This window comes from Podarcis liolepis (assembly GCF_965112155.1).
Source record: "Podarcis liolepis genome assembly, chromosome: 3".
NCBI classification, from domain to species: Eukaryota; Metazoa; Chordata; class Lepidosauria; order Squamata; family Lacertidae; genus Podarcis; species Podarcis liolepis.
Genome location: NC_139557.1, coordinates 102,487,345 through 102,505,824, shown reverse-complemented (window position 1 = coordinate 102,505,824; position 18,480 = coordinate 102,487,345).

Below are 18,480 nucleotides of genomic sequence, written 5' to 3'. Positions count from 1 at the left end.
GAAGGCCCTCAGAGCTGGACCTCAGTGTCGGGGCTGAGCGATGGGGGTGGAGACGCTCCTTCAGGAGGAAGTCAATTGTCACCAGTTTCCTGCAGTCTACTCTTGCCATTGAAAATCTTCCTTGGAGGTGAGGGACCCTCTGGAGCAGCATGGGAGGTTGTATGGGCAGCTGCAAGGGGAAGAAAAGTCACTCTTCCTCAACTCCTTTCCTGGCACCAGATGCACTTTGGGATCAGACTCCAGTGGGAAGATGTGTCCGCATCTAGTCCACTGTGCTTTTCTTAATACGGCGAACCACCCTGCAAATATTGATAACGAAAGAGCATTAGACCTTGACCAAAGAAATAACAGAATAGTTGGGTTTTGCCTTGGAATGGCTTTCATGGGAAAGGAAGAACAAATATTCGTTCTGAAAGTGTGGCCCAGAGAAACCACTGCAGTAAGCAAAGCAAAAACACTTTGAAACTGCCTAATAGAATATCTGCAGTGGGAATCCGTTCATTGTTAATAACAAACTTCTGAAACAGGAAATTTTCTGCAGAAAAATAAAGCGCTGGAACATTTCCCATTCTCCACCACCCATCATTCCCCCCCCCCCTTTTATGTGGTCATGAAGAGCAAATGAGATAGTCAAACTGGTTCCATCTGGACTACTGCAATTGAGGGCTCACATAATTATTTTTTATTTCCCAACATTTATAAATGTGTGAGGGAAGGGATTGCCGGCTGGTTTTGACTAAACCCTTCACACCAGGCCCTGGGGATAGGAGGGGCTGTGCAGATTGTCAGGAAGCCCCTCACATAGGGCCTTAGGGACAGGAGCAGCCAAGAAACGCAATTGCTGAATCAGATTGGCTGCGACAGAAACTGGATTGCCCAGATCTCTCCTCAGACCTTTGACATCTGTCCCAGAGGATACAGGGAAATCTTGTCCAGACAGAATCTACCTAGAAAGTCTCCCTGATCTTCCATCCCTGCCAGTAAAGTTTGGCAAACTCAGGGTAACGATTCCTCCCTTAGGGGTGAACCTATGGGCTATATAGATATATATGCAATTGCCAAATTCCACCAGTGCTCTCCATGCAGAGACTTCAAGGAGCTGGTGTATCCATCCCCCCCCCCCCGCCGCCAGTTCCCTCCTTCAAACCGCTGCCTTTGGTTCTTATTCCACGGTTTCAGCTGAGACATGACACTGGAGCACCTCATCGATTGGTAAATATTTGCATAGTGCTTTGACCTCGTACAGGCCAGTATAACTACTCAGGATTAGTCAGCAGCTACGCTCCGACCCAACTGTGGCGTTTGACCCAAATATTTTTAAATATTTATAAGGAGAAGAATTCATGGCTTGATCGGAGAATAAATCATAAGATACTGCCTCGCCTGCTCCTCCGCCGTCCTGAGTTTCCTGATTTTAAATGATCTCTCTCCCCCCCCCCCCGCTCCCCAGCCCCGCTTGTTCTTCTGGTTAGTTCCTGGTATTAATCTACTTGGGGCGCGATTGCAACAAGCTTGGAGTCGTGACAATGTTGCAAACAATTCCATGTATTTGCGTAGAGTTAACAAAGTGTGCTAAAGTTGTGTGTGAGAGAGATAAATGTCTGCTCCAGGATGTATTAAGCTACCTTTGTAGCCCTCGCCTGCTTTCCAAAGAGGTGGAAACAATTTACGAGGGGGCCATACGTTTTTATCACCGCACCAGACCTGTGACTTGCTCAAGACTGCCTGGGGACATAAAAATGTGAGCCCCTAGCCTCTCCTAGTCAAAGCCAAGCACTCTAGTGCAGTCTTTGCCAACCTGGTGCCCTCCTGATGTTGTCGGACTACAATTCCCAGCAGGCCCAGCCACGGGACTGCTGGGAGTTGTAGTCCAACAACATCCGGAGAGCATCAGGCTCGCAAAGGATGTGTCCAGATACTACAGTACCTCAGTGTCCGGATTTGTGGAGACCGCAGCTTTTTCCTGCGGCAACAGCTTCAAGGTAGCGTCACACCTAAAACAGACGCACGTTGATTTCATAATTTAGTTACCGGTATTTCATAAAATGTATACACCACTTGATTGCAGAAGAAAAAGCGGCTTACAAAAAGACACACACACACACACACACACACACACACACACTGCTGAAACAGTACTTATCCCAGGTCACAGAGTAAAAGCATTTTGCATCAGTCAGATCGAGAAAATGTGCCAGGTTTGGAGGAGCTCCCAGGAAACAGAACCTCAGAGCTAGGGAGCAGGCATGTAGACCATGTGTACCTGCCCTGTTGGACCCCAACACCCATGGAAAACCTGCAAAGTTCTTGGTCAGCTACCAGTTAAAGTGAGACTTAATCTGCAAGAGTGGTTATATATCTACTAATTAAGTGTCTGGGGTGAAGTGTGGAGGAGCAGCAGAAGGAAAGACTTATCGTACTCCGAAAGAATCCCTGTTGCAAAGACCGTGTAGGTAGGAAGATTTTCTCCCGTTTCAAGGGGATCGGTGAGAACCCCGCAGGGCCAGCCCTACCGTTAGGCAGAGTGAAGCAGCAGGGACTGGTGTCAAGGTGTTGGAGACAGCTCTGCATGCTACATGGCTTGCCTTGTGCCCCGCAAGCTAGCAAGCCTACTAGCCTTTGGTGCCATTGTGGATGCTGTCCTGTTGGTTGGTACCTGCCTTCCTGGCTTCTACACATGGAATGGGAACATTGAAAGCTCTCTTACATTGAATCAGATTATGGGTCCATCTAGCTGAGTCTTCTCTTCACTGATTGGCAGCAGCTCTTTGGGATTTCAAGCATCAGCCCTACTTGGCGATGTCAGAGATTGAACTCAGTGCCTTCTGCATGAAAAGCAGGTTCCCTGCTCCTGAGGCACTTTGCCTCGGGTTGCAGAATGCCTCGGGCTGGCCCAGGGAGTGTGGACCAAGCAGCCCCAGGGCATGATTCAGCAACCACACAGATAAGCGGCTCAGTTTCCCCTTCTCTTTATGCAAATGGACAGGGCAGAGATTTGACTCTCAGCCCTTGGTGACAAGTCAGGCTCCTAGATTCATCTTCTGCCCTTGGGGAATTCCTCTTGTGAAAAGAGTTTCTGCTGGCTCGTTCTGGCATTCTTTAGGCCTGAGTTCATGCTGAAAAATCTCCTGAAAGTTCTCCTTGTTTCAAAGGAAGTCCTCTTGGCAGCTGCAAAGAAAGCAACGAAATACTTTGCAAGAGCGTCTTAAGGAATATCTCTGCTTTGTGCTAAACCAACCACTGCAAAGCCTGTCTTACTTCTTCTGTCAGAGGCATCTGAATATATCTGAAGATCACAAGGGTGCTGTTTTCAGGCTTTCCAGGAGCATTTGGTTGGCTGCTGTGAGACCTGGGACACAGGTACGTTCATCAAGAAAAAGTGTTTTATATGTGTTATAAAACGGTGACACCAGATGGTGCTGTGGAGTCCCATCTTTCGCCAACGTGATTTCCCATAATAAAGTTCACGCTGCATTTTCCTGAAATGCATTTTTGATGTCTCTAGATCCAGCCCAGGATCCTTGACTGGATGAGTCACTGGTCTGATCTTCTCACACTTTTATGGAAAACTGGTACCACTGGAACATGGAATCAGATGTTCATAAATAAGAGCTTTCCTCCCACTGGCTTGACTCAGGGCCAGCCATGTCATTAGACAGAGTGAAGCAGTTGTCTCTTCAGATGCAGGGAGTAAGAGGGTCAGAGAGCGGTGGCAAGGTATTGGAGGACAGAGGTTGGTGTGTCCTGCATTAGCTTGTCTTACGTGTGGTGGTGGATGCCAGCCAGTCCACTGTCTTCTGAATATGGAGAAGCGGCTATGCCATCTTGCCCTTTGCCTCAGGCAGCAAAATGTCTTGAACCAGCCTTGGTCTGACCATAACCCTCCTGTTGCATCCAATGGTAGTCTTGCCCAGGGTAGATCCACTGAAGTTAGTAGACATTACCAATTTAGGTTCACTGATGTGAATAGTTGAATACAGCCCCATGCCTGCAACAGATGCTCCAGCTGCACAGTTTTACACCAGTGTCATCGCTCTCAAGTTGCACTGCTGCATCCCTTTCAGGTGGTAGCTTCAGGGGTACCATTAGAGGGCAGCAAATGGTCTGTTATTTTTATTATATTTCATGCAGCCTGTTCTCCCCTGTCTTGCTAGCGTGGTCTAGTGGCTAGGGTGTTGGACTAGGACCTGGGAGACCAGGGTTCAAATCCCCACTCGGCCATGGAGCTTGCTGAGTGACCTTGGGCCAGTCACTTCCTCTCAGCCTAACCTGCTCACAGGGTTGTTGTGGGGGGGGGGGAGGAAGAACTCTATATGCCACCTTGAGCTCCTTGGAGGGGTATAAATTTATTAAATAAATAAATAAATAGTTGGTCCTCCCAAAATTAGCACATTATGTTTAGCTCAGTTGTGCAGAGGTTGTGTAGAACCTACTGTGCTCCAAAGGTCATGGCATTTCTTTTGCGCAGTGATGTCCCTGAGGAGGCTTATCTGCTACCTGTTGACAACAATTGCATCCCATCTTTCCTCCAAGGAGTTTAGGCGCCCATAGTTCTTATCTTCCCCATTTTATCTTTACAGCAGTTCCATGGGGGTAGGCTAAACAAAGAGACGGATGGCTGACCCAATGTCACCAAGGCAAGTGGGGTTTGAACCCTTCTCTCCCAGGTCCTGGTCCGACACTAACCACTACACCACACAGTCTTTGCATGATCCTCCCTGGAGACTGAACCTGGGGCTTTCTGCATGCAGAGCAGATACTCTGCCACGGAGCTGCCAGCCCCTCGCAGTCTTCTCTTTCCAGCTGCAAACTCCACCCCACCCCTCATCCCAGTCCTTTAACACAGCATTTATGCTTTTTAAAACAACCATTGGCCCAACGGGGGCTTTAAAAATCCCTAATTGTTCTACGGGTGGGCGGGCTTTGAGAAGACTCAAAGGAGAGGCCTTGCTAGTCAAATCCAGCCTGCTAGATGGAGGCTCCCCATCTGTGATATATAGAAAAAAATGGATGGGGCATCCTTTTCCTTAGTATGATTTCACTTCTGGATGGTATTTTTTTATTATCATCTCAGTCAGCTGAGCTGGGCTTAAAATTGTGGTTTTCTCCTCAAGTCCTTTTTTTAATGAAACAGTGGAAAGCTATGGAATACTCACGTTTACACAACTTTTGTGGCAATTCCTTCATGATGAGCAATTCCCAGATCTGTGAAATGATATGCTCGCTGTAGGAATTTGCTCTGATCTCCATGCTCCATTTTGGCAGTTGTTTGAGAGAGAGAGAGAGAGAGAGAGAGAGAGAGAAGGCAGCTGAACCTGTGTGCACTTTGGCTAAGTTTAATAAAGGTAAAGGGACCCCTGACCATTAGGTCCAATCGCGGCCGACTCTGGGGTTGCGGCGCTCATCTCGCTTTATTGGCCGAGGGAGCCGGCGTACAGCTTCCGGGTCATGTGGCCAGCATGACTAAGCCGCTCCTGGTGAACCAGAGCAGTGCACGGAAACGCCGTTTACCTTCCCGCTGGAGCAGTACCTATTTATCTACTTGCACTGGCGTGCTTTCGAACTGCTAGGTTGGCAGGAGCTGGGACTGAGCAACGGGAGCTCACCCCGTTGCGGGGATTCAAACTGCCGACCTTCTGATCGGCAAGTCCTAGGCTCTGTGGTTTAACCCACAGCGCCACCCACATCCCTAAGTTTAATAGTGGTTCTTCTGTGTGTGCTTTGAAATATACCACCCCCCCACCTCAATCTAGCTCACCTTCACTGAGCCGTTCCGTCAGCCTCTGGAGCTTAGTTCAGTCTTCGCCAAGCTGGCGCCCTCCAGATGTTTTGCACTGCAACTCACATCAGCCCCAGTCTCTCCCAGCTCTACTTCAGCATGCTTGGGTTTGAACCTGGGACCTTTCATATGCAAATCATGTTCTCCACACCTATGGACCCTTCCCCAGAGCTCATTGGCACAGCAAAATGTCTCAAGTTCAACCTCTGATAGGGTCCCTGTCTGAAACTGTAGAGAGCTGCTGCTAATCGGTGTATAAATTACTGAGATGGACCGGTAGTCTGAGCTGGCATATATTCAGATTAACAGGGAGCCCTGGGTAGTGAATCTGAGCCTGTGTGGCGATCACACAGGGCCCCCGGATGTTTGACGGTATTGACCCTGTGCCACCACTGCGATTGCTTTTTCCGCTGCCACCACCCTGTATCTCACGGGGACACACGGAGTCCAGTCAGTTGTTAACATTAACAAATAATCAAGTTTATTTTTAAATGCAGGAACAAGCTTATGGTTACAGTTAATTTTTCTTGGCAGTTTCTTAATCTTAGTTCCTAGCAACTTGAAACTGATTATTCCCAACTATCTATCTGACTCCACCTAACAATTCCTCTCACTCTCTCACAATACAACTCTACCAACCTACAGCTAATGCTCCCTCTTCCTTCTTCAACTCCCCAAACCTCAACTGACTTTCAAAACCTCCCACTCTAACTTTTACTCCTCCCTTGCATTCCCACTGGCCAATCACATCACACTCATTTAACCCTTTCCTTATGACCCATCCTAGGAGGCAAACGCCACAGCCTCGAACTTATAATGTGTGTCTCTGAGAGTGGTGGTGGGACAATGAAGACAGTTCAGAGGAGGAAGGGGGTGGTGGTGAACAAGCAACAGGCTTGAGTGAGAAAGACGGAAGACACTGCAGACACAGAACAGGCAGCCGAGGAGGAGGTGGGGCGGAAGCTGAGACAGATTCACAGGAGCTGGCAGGTCCTACTGCGTTTAGCTCTTCTGCCCTCTTGTCTCCAAGGACTCGGAAGGTTTTGCATGCTAGGGCAGAAAGCACAGAGGGCCCCTCCCCAGCAGAGCTTAAGATTGCTGAGAAGACAGCCAGACAGGGAGGAGGCTTAGGATAAAGCAGGAGACCCAGATCGTCAGTTCTGGCAACATCATTACTGGGGCCAGTTGTGCCATAGGTTTCTCAGTGTATATTCTGTTTCCTTGAATAAAGAATTCACTTCACTATTCATTTCTGAGTCTCCGTGCTGACCTGCAGCTGAACCAGCCCTGACAATCCTCACCTGTAGAAGATCCAGGTGTCCCAGTCCCACAGAACCCTAAATGTGAGGAAGTGCTCATGCGCTGGCCTTTCAGTACAGACAACCTCATGCAGCGTTCGGTTGTTCAAAAAAAGGACGGCCTGATTCAAAGGGTAGGACTTGAGCCCACAATACTCTTCTAGTCTGTACTTGGATATGCTCTGTAAATGAATAAGGTGTGCCATTTGGAATGATGCACCCAAACCTATGTATTTTTTCTTTCAATGGGGAAGAATTAAGCATGTGCTCAAAACACGTGACTTCAGCAATTAATAGCATTCGCATCTGAACACTGACAATCTCCAATGAAATTTGTGAATGTCCAAAAAACTAGAATCACAGCGGTGGATGTTGTGACAGTCAGCTATGTGTGAATATCATCACCCACTAGTGAAACTAAATCTGGCAAGTGGGGAAATAAATATTTTATTTTTGGATAAATGCAGAAATGTGCCTGGGATTGTCAGCCTTCACACATCATTGTCAACAGTCACTAGATTGTGAACATTTACTGTAAAAACACACATGCACACTCACTTTTATTTTAGGAGAAGAAAATGCCAGTCTCCTCTCTGATGTAGTCGCTCACTGCTGGTTTGTTCATTGAGATGGTGTGCTCTATTTGAGTTAATCTTGGCATTTGTACAGTCCCCTGGCTTTACAGATGAGCCAACTGCATGATTTGCTCACCGACTCTGCTCACAGCTTTTGAATTCTGCGAAGGCACCATTTGCAACAGAATAGATGGGAGTAGGGACAGTGGCTCTTTTATTATTCCATTTGAGCCGCTCAGATAATAGGCATTGATTTCGATTAACTACAGGAGACTGCAGAGAAGAAGGAAGAAATACTAGAGATGAAGTTCTGCCCAAATAGTTCCAATCTTCCCTCAATGGGCTCATTGTGTGAAGAATGGAGTTACTTGAAATCATAAGGTTCCCTGGAAATGAGAATTGTGCAGGGATATATTTCTATACAGCTGCCTTATCCCAGCTCCTTACTGTGTTCTGTAAGAGGCTTAACCCCAGGAGGAAAATATGTCTGTGTTGTTGGGGGACACCATGAGATTGGCCATAGTAAGGCAGTACCATTATCAAGAACAAACCAAAATGGTGGGCAGGCTTTTGAGTTCACCAGGACTTTGCAAACGCTTTGTCAAGCAAAGTGTGTGCGTTGGGGAGCTGCCTTGGTGCTGAATTCATTAAGTCTGAATTCTTCCGGAGCCAACACAGCTCTATGTAGGCGAAAGGTTCCTTACAACCCAGCCAAGCGATTTGCTGCCAGCTGAAGACCTCTTGTATGAGCTTGTATGACCTTTATGCACTGTCTAATCTCCTTCAGTGGAAGTGCAGTTCCTCTATTTAAGGCTGCAGACGAGCTTTTAAGTGTTTTCTAAGCGTCAAATTACACATGGCCAAGCGTGCAATCTGGTGGAGCCATAGCCAGTGGCGGACCTTGGGGTCTCAAATTTCAGTGGCGCCCTGGGCAGCGTCAAAATTTGGTGACACCCCCCCCACCTCTTGCCAACCCCAGCTCTGAAAGGTTGCATGGTATCCATGCATGGAAACACAGCTCAGTTCCATTAATGCTTTGCTATCTTGTTTGCCAGTCTGAGCCCCTTCGAAAGGGAGGGATAAAAAAGTAACAATTCCTATTAATACTAAAAAGGGACGCGGGTGGTGCTGTGGGTTAAACCATTGAGCCTAGGACTTGCAGATCTGAAGGTCGGCGGTTCGAATCCCTGCGACGAGGTGAGCTCCCATTGCCCTGCTCCTGCTAACCTAGCAGTTCGAAAGCACGTCAAAGTGCAAGTAGATAAACAGGTACCGCTCAGGCAGGAAGGTAAATGGCGTTTCCGTGCATTGCTCTGGTTCGCCAGAAGCGGCTTAGTCATGCTGGCCACATGACCCGGAAGCTGTACGCCGGCTCCCTCAGCCAATAAAGTGAGATGAGCGCCGCAACCCCAGAGTCGGCCACGACTGGACCTAATGGTCAGGGGTCCCTTTACCTTTATTAATACTAAATAATTATGCATACTGGGTGTGCATGTAAAACCTCAGCCCAAAGGCGGCCCTCCAGGCCTGTTTCACTGGCCCTCAAAACTCTCCTTAGGCCACACCCCCTCCACACCCCTATTGGCCCTTCTTCATAGCCTCTTTGAGTATTCGTATCCAGCTAGCATTCTATCAACAGGGGGGAGGATGGGAAACCTTCTGTATCCATTTTGTTTCAGGCTGAAAGAAGTGTGCAGAGCTGGTTTTTAACAGGAATAAATCACAACCACAGCGGTGCCTTGTGAGGAAATATGAAGGTTATGGAACAGAAAGGCTGGCTTGACATTCGCTGCAAGGGGTAGGTATTTCATAAGGAAAAAGAAAAGGGGGGAAAAACACCACCCAGTTTCGAGAGTGGCATTGTTCCAAGGTAAACTAGGTTAGCCTCCATTTTCTTTCCCACTTCCCTTGTACCAACACCTCCTTTCCCTCCCACCTCCCCCAAAGTGGTCTGGGAACCCAGACTGTGTTAGATCAAGGCAGACATCATGAAAAATAACCAGGACATGCCTTTTGATGTAGCTGTGACTCTTTCTGAAGCGAACAGATGCAAAGGGGAATTGCCAGCTCTCTCCGTTCCAATGGCAACAAACCTGCCTGAAGCCTGGCAGCTGGTCCTGCACCCAACGTCCGTGGCCCATCTGTAAATAAAATGCATTCAAACAAAAATACATTTCTTCTCAGCCACCTCGTGAAAGATGCCTAACTCATAAACAGAGAAAATAAAACCTTTGCTTTTAAAAAAACTGGATATAACCTATATGATTTGGGAAGGAATTCTGAAGATCAAACAGACGCATGTTTATGAATGAGATGGGATATTCTTATATATGGCATGTCTGCCCAGGTAGCTCAATTGGTTAGAGCGTAGTGCTGTAAATGCCAAGGTTGCAAGTTTGATCCCCTTATGGGGCAGCTGCATTGCAGGGGGTTGGACTAGATCAGTGTTTCCCAATTGGGAGCCCCAGGATATTCCAAGGGGCCCCCAGGTGAAAAATGCATAAATGAGGGACCACAGCATGAGGTTGGAGGGCCACAGAGGGAAGTGGGAAGTGAAGGGGGGGGGGAAATAATAATATATATATTTTAAAAGAATCTTGATTGGCTGGCTATCCACTTGGCCAATCACAAGTGGGTAAGGGGGTGGCCCACCAGGGCCTAGCACTCCTTTATGCCACTTGAATTTTCCTGGAGCAGTCCTGGTTTGTTTCTGGCAGAAGATGGCGATTGCTGAGGCTCCCGCTTTGACCATCAGAGCCCACAATCCAGAACCCCCAGTTCGGGTAAGCGCGGTGGTGGGGTGGCAATGGGTAGGGCTGAGAGAGCCAGAGCTGCTTCTTGCTGCCGCCAGTGCTGGGCTCGGTGGCAGTCTGGGCCTGACTCTGCAAGGCGCAGGGTGCAATCCACCCCAGCGCCTAGCCCAGAGGTCAGCAACCTTTTTCAGCTGTGGGCCGGTCCACCGTCCCTCAGACCTTATGGGGGGCCGGACTATATTTTTTTTGGGGGGGGGGAATGAACGAATTCCTATGCCCCACAAATAACCCAGAGATGCATTTTGAATAAAAGCACACATTCTACTCATGTAAAAACACACTGATTCCCGGACCATCCGCAGGCCAGATTGAGAAAGCGATTGGGCCTCATCTGGCCCATGGGCCTTAGGTTGCCTACCCCTGGCCTAGCAGATAAGAGCCTTTGGATGTTGCTGAGGGGCTCAGGGCCCGTAGGTAGCGGCTTTGCAATACGTGAGGTGAAATCCACCCCAGTGCCTAGCCGAGTGGGGTCATGTGGTGCTGCTGACTTGCATCTCCCCCCCTTCCCCCTTCTCCCTTCCTTCCCCTTCCCTTCTCACTTGTTTTCCTGTTTCGAAGAGCCCTCCTACTTTTGCCGTCAACTGAACAAAGTTCTGCTGACTTGCATCTAGTAAATAACTAAGTGTCTACTCAGAGGAAAGCCGCACTGAGTTCAGTGGGCCTTACTCCCAGGTAAGGGTGTGTGGGGCTATCGTCTTTTATCTAGGCAGCCAGGGCTCCTCCAGATGACAAGATCTTTTTGCACCAGGTCAGTGAGGAGGGCCACCTGCTTTTTAAAGTTCTCTCTCTCTTTTTTTTTTAAATGATATTTATTAAAGTTTCAAAGAAAGGATTACATAAATAAAAAGAGGGGGGAAAAGAAAAAGAAACAAAAGGGGAAAAAATACAAAATACAAAAAAGATAAAAAACACTTAAAAAACACATCAGTCTTTCCATGCCTTACATTTCATTTCCTTACTTCCCTGACCTCCTCACACCTCCCTTTTTTGTATTCCAGTTCTGTTAGTTAATTCAGCAATTCCTTTCCCTCTTTGTTTTTGTCTTAATCCTTTAATTTAATATATTATAACTTTGGATTTTCACCTGTTAACAATCCATTTTTACATACACCTTTGCTTTTTAAAGTTCTCCTACATATACACAACTCCACGTGCCTTTTGGACTGTATCTGTAGGTTTCCCCTCTGTGTCAAATAAGTGTTGTTGACTTTTTATAATACCTTCCTTGGAGGTTTCTAAGCAGAGGTTGGATGGTCATCTGTCACGGATACTTTAGCTGAGATTCCTACATTGCAGGGGGCTGCACTAAAAAAATGACCCTTGGGGTCCGTTCCAGCTCTATGAGTCTATGATTCTATGTTTTTTGCTTCAACAATATTTCATTATGTTGCTATCATTTTATGCAATTGTATTTTGTATAGATGATAAAAATGATAGATAAAGTATGTTCTGTTTCCAAACAAAACATTTAAATAGCTACCTTTCTACCGGTAGGACAAGGCGGGGTATGGCTGTAGCCCGGATTTTTGTTAGGGGTGCAGGCTTTTGCTGGAGGAGTCGAAGAACCTCATGTTTGTATTGATTTGTATTGATTTTTACATTTTTAGGGGGGGCAGCTGCCCCCCTGGCTACACCCATAAGGAAGCCACAGGAAGGAAACAAGGTCAGAAGGGGGCCATGGTCAGAAAAAGGTTAGGAAGCACTGAACTAGATAAATCTCAGCGTCCCTTCCAACTCCACAATTCTGTGATTCTATCACCTTGGCCTATAAAGGACTGGATGTGGATATTGAAAAGTGATTTGTGAAGTAGAAAGTCAGGAACACAGGGAAGGCCAGTGAGGTGGAATATGTACAGTGGTACCTCTGTTTACAAACGCTTCTGGTTACAAACGCTTCAGGTTATGAGCTCCTCTAACGCGGAGGTAGCCGCTCCTGGTTGCGAACATTGCCCCAGGATGCGAACGAAAATCGCGCACCAGGAGGCCCCATTAGCAAAAGCGTGCCTCAGGATAAGAACGGTTTCAGCTTAAGAACAGACCTCTGGAACGAATTAAGTTCATAACCAGAGGTACCACTGTATGAATCTTGTGTTGATCTGAAAATAGCTGGCTAAATATTTCCTTGCACGCCCTTAACTTCAAACAGGAGTGTGGTACAGTAGTTAGAGTACGGATGCCCATAGCCCTCCAGAGGCTGTTGCACCACATTAAAAACACGATAAAAGATCAAACATTAAAAACTTCCTTCAACAGGGCTGCTTTCAGATGTTTTCTAAAAGTCAGATAGTTGCTTATTTCCTTGACACCTGATGGGAGGGTGTTCCACAGGGCGGGCGCCACTACCGAGAAGGCCCTCTTCCTGGTTCCCTGTAACCTCACTTTTCACAGTGAGGGAACCGCCAGAAGATCCTTGGCGCTGGACCCTCAGTGTCTGGGCTGAACAATGGAGGTGGAGATGCTTCTTAGGTATACTGAGCCGTTGGCTATTCTGGCTGGGTCTGGTGGTGGCAGTTGGAGTCCAGCAACATGTGGGTCACCACAAGTTCCCTGTCCCTGAATTGGACTTTCTGCTGTTTGGTTCTAAGGTGCTTTGGGCTGCCCTGGGCAATATATAGCAGCTAACAAATTCGGTTAACAACAACAACAACAATGGCTTTTTTTAAGGAAGCAAATGAATTTTTGAATGCCAAACTTATTCACAAAGTAATTTTGTCCCTTTCCAAATTGGTACCACCTGCACAGGATTTACAACTGTGCCGAGGAAGCTGAGGGGAAATTATTTTGACTAGATTTTAAAAAATAAAATCCAAAACAGCATTTGCTGTTAAGAGCCTTAAGTGATGAAAGGCTATTGTCGTTTGCCGCCTCCATGAGGTTTTATATGAACAGCCCTATATGGTTCAGACAGGATATTGGTGCTGAATTCGTTAATGCCTCCAGCAACGGTAACATTCTGGAAACCGGTTTGCTTGATACCACTTTCAAAAATAATAATAATAAAAACCTGCTTTGTCTTTTCCTCATTCTTGTTTCGCTCAGATGAGTCAGATCTTTGAGCACTTTTAACTGCAGAAGGGGAGTGTGATGTTCCCAAGCAGTAAACAAACTTGAATGTGTACCAAATGATTCCATTTGGTTGGGAGACGTCAATGCAGTTTATCCCCAAAATCTGCTCACTTCCAATAGCTTCTTTTTGCTGAAGTCAGTAGAAATACAATGGAAGAAGGGCTGGCAATACATTTCAGCATGGTTAGGCATCTGCCAGGAGACCACAATTCAAGGCCCTAGTTACAAGAGATTCCTGGACAAGCAGCATTGAGGACATAGACTCGGGAGAGAGAGGAAGACCGTGTCTTGCCAAAACCCTACCACCATAAGCGGAAAAGTCTGGTTTTAACCATCAGTTTTAAAAATTGTAGCTCTGTGAAGGGAATGGGGTATCCCAGCATCCTTAGCAAATTACAGTTCCCATGATTCTTTGGGGGAAGAGCTATGACTGTTTTAAGTGGTACAATACTGTTTTAAATGTACAGTCGGGGGGGGGGGGAGTTGCTATGCACAGGCGCTGGAATAACTTGGGCTAGGATACGAACTGAGGCCAAATATTAGAATCATGGACTCAGTTATACAGCTGCAAATAAAATGTTTTAAGTGTGTTTTAAGTGCAATATACAATGTGACCCTAAATGGCAGTGGTGAGCTTTATGGTAAATTCAATGTACGTTTAAAGTTGCTTTTTTAAAAAAAAAATCAGAACTTTTTTTATTTGTGTGTAGCTTCCACTTGTATCTCATTGGTTCTCAAAGAGCTGCTGTGGCTTCTCTATTTCTGAGGGCAATTCAGGTTTGTTTGCCTTTGAAATCCTGTACTTCTTAGGGCCCTAGGACCCATACCCCTAGTTAGCCCTCAATCCGTTTTTGTTTCCATCTGCAATCAATCCATTTATAGGCAGTCCAACTCAGAGTAGACCTATCAAAGTTAACACGCAAGACTAATTTTTATTCATTAATTTCAATGGGCCTGCTTTGAGTAAGGACTTAGTCGAATGTACTAATGTGGTATCTGCTATTGATTTGTTAAAACTTGGAATTTATTTAATTTTAATTATGTTTGCTTTTGCTTGACTTGTAAGGCTATGGGCTCTCAACAAAGGGCTAAAGGTAAAGGTAAAGGACCCCTGACAGTTAAGTCCAGTCGCGGACGACTCTGGGGTTGTGGTGCTAATCTCACTTTACAGGCTGAGGGAGCCGGCGTTTGTCCGCAGACAGTTTTTCCGGGTCATGTGGACAGCATGACTAAGCTGTTTCTGGCGAAATGGAACACCAACACCAGAGCAGCGCATGGAAACACTGTTTACCTTCCCGCCATAGCGGTTCCTATTTATCTACTTGCACTTTTTGGCATACTTTCAAACTGCTAGGTTGGCAGGAGCTGGAACAGAGCAACGGGAGCTCACCCCGTAGCAGGGATTCAAACCGCGACCTTCTGATTGGCAAGCCCAAGAGGCTCAGTGGTTCAGACCACAGCGCCACCTGCACCCCTAACAAAGGGCTAAAGGGACCCCTGACCGTTAGATCCAGTCATGGACGACTGGGGTTGCGGAGCTCACCTCTCGGGAGCTGGCATACAGCTTCCGGGGCATGTGGCCAGCATGACTAAGCTGCTTCTGGCAAACCAGAGCAGCGCACGGCACGCCGTTTACCTTCCCACCGGAGCAGTACCTATTTATCTACTTGCACTTTGATGTGCTTTCGAATTGGCAGGAGCAGGGACCGAGCAACAGGAGCTCACTCTGTCGCAGGGATTTGAACCGCCGACCTTCTGATCGGCAAGCCCTGGGCTCTGTGGTTTAGACCACAGCGCCACCCGCGTCCCTTAACAAAGGGCTAGGCATCCATTAAAGAGGAATAGATTTTAAATTATAATGAAGGAATGCCTACTTACGCACTGTGATTAACTTCAGAGGCACCCCTGTGAATACCTCTACCACCTGAGGTGAGGTGTCTGAGGGAGAGATCCAGTGATGACTGATCCCTCAGGGCAAATGGGGGATTTCCCCACTGACCTCAGGCTGACCAGCCAGCTCCCAGCTGCCTGCCTTCTTACAACCAGTGTTGGCAGGTGGTACTGGCTGTTCCTCCTCCTTAGTCTCAGTGTTGCCTTGGTAGAACTCAACAGGGAAGGGGACAAACCTAGAATGAGTTGGCTCCAGCTTCTCTTGGTCACCCTGGGTCATGAACTGGCTGGACACAGAGGAATGGTGAGAAACACCAGCTGGAGAACCCACAGGGGAAGAAGGCTCAGAGCCAGGTCACTGGTGTTGGGACAATAACCGACGAGTAGTTAGAGGGAGAAAAGCGAGAAGACTGGGAGGAGGAGGAGGTGTTGGAAGCTGAAGAGGCAACACGGCTTAGTGAGCAGGGAGAGTCTGTGGCAGAGAGACATCTAGAAGGAGAAGGAGAAGTGGAAGCAGGACAGGAAGGAGGCCAAGGATCGGAGATGAGTCCTGCTGGTCAAGAAGACAGGGTGTCTCCCTCTCTTGCTGCAACAAGCTCCCTTCCCCCCTGGTTTCCGAGAACCAGAAGTGGCATGAAGTTATTGTTGTTGTTTAGTCATTTAGTCATGTCTGACTCTTCATGACCCCATGGACCAGAGCACGCCAGGCACTTCTGTCTTCCACTGCCTCCCGCAGTTTAGTCAAACTCATGCTGGTAGCTTCGAGAACACTGTCCAACCATCTTGTCCTCTGTCGTCCCCTTCTCCTTGTGCCCTCCATCTTTCCCAACATCAGGGTCTTTTCCAGGGAGTCTTCTCTTCTCATGAGGTGGCCAAAGTATTGGCGCCTCAGCTTCAGGATCTGTCCTTCCAGTGAGCACTCAGGGCTGATTTCCTTCAGAATGGATAGGTTTGATCTTCTTGCAGTCCATGGGACTCTCAAGAGTCTCCTCCAGCACCATAATTCAAAAGCATCAATTCTGTGGCGATCAGCCTTCTTTATGGTCCAGCTCTCACTTCCATACATCACTAGTGGGGAAAATACATCCATACATCACTACTGGTATGAAGAGGGATGAGCAGAGGCAGGCATGTTGACAGAGTCTAAGATTGCTTGGGAAGGAGGAGGAGATTTAGGCAGCTGTGGGAGGGCAGAGATCTTCAGCCTCTACCTTCAGACCTACTGAGAAGAGATGCTGTGCTCATTAGGCCTGGCTCTCCTGAGCAGGCCTTGTTTTTGCTAATAAAGAGTTAACTTCACATACTCCGTGTGATTTATTGCTGGCTGGCTCCCTGACACCCTGCTCCACTAGTTCCAATAGGTACAAGCCACCACTGGCCTTCTTTGTTGTGGCACCCCATTGGTGGAGCTCTCTTGCTGGGAAGGCTCTCCAGGCTGCATCCAAATAGGGTCCCACTTGTGTATGTGACCTACGAAGAATTATGCACTAGGTTACTGTCCACGCTGAGGTGTTTGAATGTATTTATTTAACTGAATAAAGAATTCTTTGCTCTTTTATGAAAAGCAACGGGGGCGATTTTATTCCTTTTTTTCAGCTCACATACTTAAAAGCTTCTTTCAGGTCAGATCCGGGAAGCAGTGAGACACGGCTGGTGGTCTCGAGTGAAGTCCCAAGTGGATGCTTCTGCACATCTCAAAGCCGCCACATGATCTGGCAGAACTCACCTGGTCTGATACTTTTAGTTAGTGCCAAGGAGTGGATTAGGACTGGTAAACAGCTGGGATTTTGCAGGTCAGGAGAGAAGCAACAGAGGAAACAGCCAAACAGTGCCTGCCTATACTGAACTTCTTAAACTTCCTAACATTAGTAGCCTCTTTCAGAAACTCTGCATACACTCAGGCTGGAGATAGGCATGAGTTTTTAAAGAGAGTATCAAAGGTGGTATACTAGAGGCAAGCATGTCTTGCAGCACTTACAGGTTTTGCAGATGGTCATAATGCTTCAAAAACCTGGGCCGGCCGACAAGGATGATAAGCGGAAGTCTTTCCTGGATCTCAAACAAAGACCTTTCTCATCCTCTGCTGCCTTGCCTAGCTATATATATATATTACATTCAGATTACCGGTATATCTCACCTTTTTCTCCAAGGAGCTCAAAGGTGGTGTCCATGATTCTCCTCTGTCAGTGTGGTGTAGTGGTTAAGACTCGTAATCTGGTGAACTGGGTTCGCGTCTCCGCTCCTCCACCTGCAGCTGCTGGGTGACCTTGGGCTAGTCACACTTCTCTGAAGTCTCTCAGCCTCACCTCACAGAGTGTTTGTTGTAGGGGAGGAAGGGACAGTTAGCTGGTTTGAGACTCCTTCAGTTAGTGATAAAGCGGGATATCAAGTCCAAACTACTACTACTACTACTACTACTACTACTACTACTACTACTACTCTTCTTCTTCTTCTTCTTCTTCTTCTTCTTCTTCTTCTTCTTCTTCTTCTTCTTCCCCATCAATTAATTCTCACAACATCCTGTGAGGTAGGCTAGGCTGAGAGGCTGGGAGGGGCCCAAGATCACTACTTCAGCGTGGTGAACCAGTCATACTCCTCTAAGTCTTCCTCTGATGACTAATTTCAGTTTTCCTCCCTTTCTCATAACACTTCTCATAACCTTGTGGTCCCCCAGTGAAGCTGAATGTTGGAAGAAGACCAAGGGCAGATGAGAGAAAGGACTTCTTCCAAGCAGCACATAGCAAACTGTGGAACTCAAGTCAGGTGAAAACACCCCTTGCATCACCTTCATTGTGTAATTCAGAGTGCGCACACAGGCGCAGTGCACCTCTGGTGCGGAGAAGGTGACCAGATAACAGTTTTTCTTCCTCTCTCATAATACTAGAACTCATGGACATCCAGTAGAGCTAAATGTTTGAAGATTCAGGACAGGTCAAAGATAGTACTTTTTCACACGGTGCGTAGATAGACCTTGGAACTCTCTGCCACAAGTGGCCGTGATGTGTGGGAAAATGATTGCTTGTACATGAGAGCATGAGCAAAGTTCTTATTGTTGCAGG